Source organism: Jatropha curcas, chromosome 11, assembly GCF_041381405.1.
Source record: "Jatropha curcas cultivar XTBG-Jc1 chromosome 11, XTBG_Jcur_1.0, whole genome shotgun sequence".
Classification (NCBI taxonomy): Eukaryota; Viridiplantae; Streptophyta; class Magnoliopsida; order Malpighiales; family Euphorbiaceae; genus Jatropha; species Jatropha curcas.
In genome coordinates, this window is record NC_143161.1 from 22,771,267 (window position 1) to 22,778,571 (window position 7,305).

The 7,305-nt window shown below is 32.7% G+C and overlaps 1 pseudogene; it reads right to left on the reverse strand.

Annotated features, from left to right (window-relative positions):
• Positions 1-3,205: 3,205 nt before the first annotated feature.
• LOC149492755 (uncharacterized) lies at positions 3,206-5,016 on the reverse strand (annotated as a pseudogene).
• Between the last annotated feature and the right edge of the window lie 2,289 nt (positions 5,017-7,305).

Genomic DNA, 7,305 nt, shown 5'->3' on the forward strand with positions numbered 1-7,305 from the left:
ATCAACCGCCCTACTCTAGTCATCTGTATTATAGATAACAGAACCTACCTATGTATGTATACAATTATATAAATTGTAGAACATGTGGTAAATTTGTATAAAGAAAGTCAACAACATTAAAATTTTTCATTAATAATATTATATATACATCTATTAATTTATTATCCATAATACATAATGCATTAAGTATTTCTGCCTTCATCATCATCTGCTTCCTCTTCTTCTTCTTCCTCTTCTTGATCTTTGTCTTCTGAGGTACCCATGATGATTTGATCTTCCTCCTCTTCATCATCTGACGCTCCTATTTCGACTTAAGTTCCGCTTTCATCATCCAATCTATTCGTTAAATCTTCAATAACTTGCATCAGTTGCGTATCAACCACAACTTCTTGAAATGGCTCAGATATTGCGAGTAAAGCAGATTGTTTGGTTTCAACTGCATGAATAACTGCTGTAGGCTTGATTTTACATTTTGGCATCCAATCACAACGATCTCGTTTCAATGATGGATATGGAACATAGTACACCTGCACAGCTTGCATTGCCAACACAAAAGGTTCATACTTCGTATATCTTCTTCTATGATTAATATCTACATAATTATAGTTAGGGTGAACCTTCATGCCAACGTTTGGCGTAGAATCAAACCATTCACATTTGAATAAGATTGTGCACTTGATTGGTAGGGATGGATATTCTAACTCTAAAACCTCAACCAATTTACCATAAAAATCATTTGACTCTGTTGGCTCAAGGGTCAATTTTTTATCTCGAGATTTTGAGGATTAAAGCAAAATAAATAAATTTAATTATTTTATTTGTGCTAATATTATTTTATGCAGATTTCAATATGGAAAATAATAAACAAAGTAAAATCCTACAAATCCAAGGAAAATCGAAGATCATGAAGATCATTGAAGATTTTAGTGGTTAGCTCTTTAGGATTTATTGTAGGATAGAGAGAATGTTCATTTATAAGCACAAAAATAATTTTTCTCTCTTTATCAAAAATATTTTCGAAAATATTTCCTTAAAAAGTCAAAACTTTCGTTCTTTATTTTCCTTACCTAAAATGAAGGAGAGTATGTCTTGATCATTTTGGTAACAAATTTCGTAGAAAAAGATTTTCTCGGTTTTGGAAAATATCTTTATAAAAATCCAATTCTAATTCACTTACCTAAATGAAAGAGACTTTGTCCCAATCATTTTTGGTAATAGAATGATTCAAAAAAGATCTTTTATGTTTTTATTTTCAAAAACTAATTGTTTAAGGAAATCCAAAATCTTGGTTTTATTTACTTACCTAAATGAAAGAGATTTTATCTCAATCATTTTTGGTAATAGAATATTTCGAAAAAGATTTTACATATTCTTAATTTCGAAAATTATGTTTTAAAGGAAAGTCTAAAATCTCTCTCTTATTCGCTTACCTAGAAGAAAAAGATATTGACTCAAAGAATTTTTGGTAACAAAGATCTCTATATCTTCTAAATTTGGAAAGTCAATATTTTGATTTGAAAAGAAGAGATTTTACTTTCTAAAATGGGATTTTCATCCCTCTCTATATAAGGCGTCTTTCCCTTTAAAAGACGTAGGGTTTTTGTTTTAAGAGTATATGTCCATTGATAAAATCTTTTATCTCTCAAAACTTACTCTCAACCCCCTTATTTCTTTTCATCTTATTACTTCACGTTTTATCTTTAAAAGAGAAAAGAAATTTTATAACAACTTCTTTTGAAAAACAGTTCTGATCTCTAAAACAATTTTCTAATCTTAAATATTATTTTTCCTGTGCTTATATTTGCATTTCTGTCTGTCTATTTAGATTCTATAATCTTTTGTAGACAGGTTTTTATTTGAAAACATGTGTGTAATAGCTTAGGGGAAAAGTTATTGTGAAATAGGTTATCAAGCGATCATCTCCGTGAGAGAGATTCTAATTTCTTGATTTGAGTTTCTGTTCTCTGCCAAAAACAGAAATAGTTGAGGTTAACTAGAACCTTAGAAAATCTAGTGGGGCAAAGGGTAGACCTAGAAGTTGATCTATTGCTTTGTACTGTTGGTTTGTCTCTTACCCTTAAAAAGAGATAATATAGTTGAGGATCTCAAGATAAGTCTTGGGGAGTAGATGTAGGTGAGTTAGTGCCAAACCACTATAAATCACTGTGTTAATCTTTTTATTTTCTGAAGTTCTGCTTCATATTATTTTACTGACACTTCTGTTTATATTTTAGAAATGCTAAGGTTGTTAATGGTTTTGATGTTCTAAACTGGAATAAGCTTTATCTATTACTGAACTTTAGAACTCTGGACTTCCGCATAGTGAATATACCAAGTTCTAAACTGTTCTTCTATTTTCAATATATCTCACTATTTGGATTTTAATCAGTTTTCTAATTTGGCTTAGAGCTTTGTGAAGTAGTTCAGAATTCAACAACTGTCTCTCACATAGTCTTTAAAATATATCTAAACTTTATGAGGAAGTTCTAAAAGTAATAGCTTTCCTTCATAAAGTAGTTTTTGAAATTGAATAAGATATTGTGAAGCAGTTCTAATCTATAACTATTCTTTACAAAGTCATTCTATTTTTTGCATAGAGCTTTGTGAGGAAGTTCTAACCTTAATGACTTACTCTCACAAATGCATACTTTTCCGCTGCAACAGAATTCTGAGCTTGGTTTTAAAAGTCAAATTTTTATTTTTAGAAAACCCAATTCACCCCCCTCTTGGGTTGTGCCATACATATACAGGACCCACAGACTCGTCACTGTAGTTTGATCCCTTTATGCAAACACCACTGTTTATTGTCTTTCTGCTTGTCCCTTAACCCTCAATGTGAAACTTGTAACCATTTACAAAGTAGCCAGAGTAGGCATTAGCAACCGGTAGAGGTCCCCTTGCTAGATCAGTAATAAATCTGTTGTCAGCATCGCTTCCCAAGCTTCGAGCCTATGGGAAATAGTAATGACACGAGTAAAATGTAAGAATGTACACATATATATTGTGTAAATGGAAAGTTACTTGCATAACATTTGAACCATTTTGCAAATTCAGAGTCTAGTTTTGCATCAATTGTAGTATCAGTCAAATTGGGATTTTGTAGCCATAAAAGCTTGATATATTTTCTATTTATGAACGAACAAAATTATCATAAATATGATTTAACTAAGCTGTATTAAGTTTAGACTCTCTAGAAAATTTATGCTTACTGTACAAATGGTGTAATCTCTTCGCAATTCAACAAAACATAGGTTTGAGCCACTCGTATCTCTGCATCAGTCAATCGTCTTTTTTTTTTTTTTTATCAATCGTACGTTCAGGATAGGTGAAAATTGTTAGATTCCCTTCTAACTCAGATTCTATTCGATCTCCTCCATCATCATTACATGGCACTCTCCGATGCTTGGTGTAAACATATGGTTCGAAGTAGTGTGAACAGAAGGTGGAAGCTTCTTGCACCATATATGCATTGCAAATTGATCCCTCGACCTTTGCCTTATTGCGCACATTCTTTTTAATTTTCTGCAGGTGTCTGTAATTGTACAAAGACAATATGTAAATATGAGTTGAATAAACATTGTAATGGTTAGAATGGGATGTTAGTGATTCACCTCTCAAATGGATACATCCAAATATATTGTACTGGTCCTACTATATGACATTCATATAAGGCAAATGAACCGGAAGATGCTCCACAGAATCAAAGAAGCCGGGCGGAAAAATTTACTCCAATTTGCATATCATTATTGGGATTTCTTGTGCTAATTTGTCCATATCATCGTATCGGATAATAGTCATCATCAATTCTTGGAAAAAGAGACTCAATTTTGTCATTGCTTCCCCAATATTCCCTGGCAACAATTCCCGAAATGCCACAGGAATCAATGTCTGGATGAAAATATGACAGTCATGGCTTTTCATGCCAAACAATCTGTATTTCTTCATGTCAACACATCTACCCATATTTGAACAGTATCCATCTGGAAACCTCAATGATCGGACCCATTCACATAATGCTTGCCTTTGGGGTTTATCTAAAGAATAACATGCCTCTGGAAACTTTTCAGTAACTACAGATTGCTTGAGTTCTGGTTGATGATAAATTTCTTTCATGTCTGCTCTCGCTTTTGCATTATCCTTGGATTTCCCCTCAATGTTCATGACAGTGTTGAATAGATTTTCAAACACATTTTTTTATGTGCATCACATCAAGGTTATGACGGAAAAGAAGTGAACTCCAGTATAGCAAATCCCAGAAGATGCTTCACTTTTTCCATCCACTATTCTAGCCAATTCTACCATTTACCTCTTCTACACCTAACTCTGTAACTTTCATAGGCCCCAGAGCTTCCATTTCTTACAATATTTTAGCTCCAGACTTCATAGGTGGAGGGGGATCAGCAATAGTTGTGTTCTTTTAAAGCATTGTCGATTTCGCCTCCAAAGGTGAGATTCTGGTAAGAATTTGCGATGACAATCAAACCAACATTGTTTACCTCCATTTTTTAGTGTAAATGCATTAGTGTTTTATTTGCAATGAGGACAAGCCAATTCACCCACCATACTCTGCCCAGATTACATTCTAAATGCTAGAAAATCACTGATAGTCCAAAGCAAAGTAGCTCGCATTATGAAATTCTGATTGGCCGAAATATCAAACATTTCAACCCCATGCTCCCATAAATAATTAAGTTCGGCAAGCAAAAGTTGTAGAAACACATCAATTTTGTATTTTGGATTATTAGGGCCAAGTACAATAACACACAAAAACATGTATTCATCTTTCATACACATTGAGGGTGGTAGATTATATGGTGTGACAATGACAAGCCATGATGAATATTGTTGTCATGATTGGCCAAACGGCTAAAACCCATTAGTACAAAGCCCCAATCTCACATTTCTCATCTCAGTAGCAAATATAGGATGATTGTTATCAAAGTGTTTCCAGGATTCAGAGTTTGACGGATCAGTCATTATACCATCCTCATATTCATGCAAAGCATGCCATCTCATGTGTTTAGCTATCGCCTTAGATGCATATAATCTTTGAAGGCGAGGAACGAGAGGAAAACAATACATCTTCTTGAAAGCCTTCTTTCTTTGTACTCTACCAGTCCCTTGACCTCACCGTTAGTATCTTGGAAGATTATAAAACTTGCATTCTCTTAATTCAGAGTCAACACCCCAGTATATCTTACAATTATTTCGATAAAAATCAATCTTTTCCACGGGTAGTCCTAATCCCCAAACTAATTCTTTTCTCCGGCAAAACTTATCCACCATCGAATGGCCTTCAGGCAACATTTCTTTTGATAACTACACAAAATCATCGTAACACCTTTCTGAAAAATGGTGCTCCGCTTTCATGTGCAGTAATCGTGCCACTACAAATAAAACTAAATGATTCTTAAATTTAGGCCAGAATTCACTATTAGCTGCACTTAGCATGTCAAACAATTATTGTGCTGCATAGTTTGGTAATTCCTCCATCTTGTCCCAATGGAATTCTGCTCTAGCCTCATCGATTACCATATCATTGCATCGATTACCATATTGAAATTGCAAAAGCTGACCTTCTGAACTTATAGAAATAGGATGGCCTAACCCACTGAAAACTCGAGGTTCACCATGATATATCCATTCGTAATAATTTTCCATGTACCTATTTTTGCATAAATGAAGTTTAATTGTATCGACATCTTAGAAGACTCTATTTTGACACTTCTTGTGATTACATGGACACATTAACTTATTACCATTCATACAACTGGGATTACCAACTGAAAACTTTATAAACGATTCCAATCCTTGCAAGAATTCTTTTCTTAATATCTCATTGACCTCGTACCTCCAATACATCCAATCTCGATTAGTCCGCATTTTTTTACATAATTAACACTCTGTTTATAAAAGGCAAATTATATGTAATTGCATTAGTCCTCAATCATCCTTAAAACAGACCAAAAGTAATGTTTCATTTACATTTCTAATTCTTCTTAATATATATATATGTAAACTTACTATGATTCCCTATATTCAAATTTTAAAAAAAATTTCGACAGCACTTCGGCATAACATAATCAAATCTCAAGTCAAAACACACTTACATAAACACTTCTATATCATCCCAACATTCTCCAAAATCAAAATAGTCACTACTAGGCCTCCAACTCAAACACATCATTTATGTGATTTCCATTCAAATAAAAACACAAATCAACATAAAGTAATTTCAAAAAAATAAATTTCAATACATCATTGCAAATTAGGTTTTTTAAATTTGATTAGTATAAATTTTGATTACTATTAAATTACGCTCATTAATTTTTTTTCATTACGAATTACAATTATTTCAATACTATAACTAGTGTTATAAATTACACTTATTAATTTTTTTCGTTACAAATTACAATTATTTCAATACTATAACTTATTTCAATACTATAACTAGTATTATAAATTACACTCATTAATTTTTTTGTTACAAATTACAATTATTTCAATACTATAACTTATTTCAATACTATAACTAGTGTTATAAATTACACTCATTAATTTTTTTTGTTAAAAATTACAATTATTTCTAATAATGGTGCATTATTTTTTATAATTTTTAGATTTAAGGTCATTTTGTATTTCCAACAAATCCTATTTACAATAAAAATGGTATTATCTATTAAAAATTACCACAAAAAACGAATCAAGATTCACACAAAATAAAAAAATATTTGCAAAAAACAAAAAACAAAATTAACATAAAATCGCAATAAACTATTAATTATTTTGCAACAAAAAATCAAAATGCAGATAAAATAAAAGGGTAAGAGCACCTACCTGACCAGGCAAACGATGGTGTAATCTCCGACGATAGGGGCTTCTCTAGCAGCCAGTGCTGCAACAAAGAGGAGAAGGACATGGCTAGAAACAGCGCTACAATAGAGAGGAGAGGAGAAGAAGCTGTTGCAATCGTGCCCAAGGCGACCAAGGGGTTATAAAGCCCTTTTTTTTTACTGACAATTATTAAAAAAATCAGTCGCAATTTTTAATCCTGCGATGTCGTTTTGTTGTCAAACAAATTATGACCGACTTGTGACCAAATCAATTGGTCGCAAAAACATAAGTCTCAAATTGGTCACTAATCCCTTGCAAACTGGAAACTAAATTTGTTGTTGAACTACAGTGCGTAATTTTGCGATGGACTATGTAACGGTCGCAAATTCATCGCAATGGAGTCGCAAAGTGGAAACCAAACTATCGGGAGTTATTAGTGCTAGAATTAGTGACGGATCTGCTTGCGGTCGC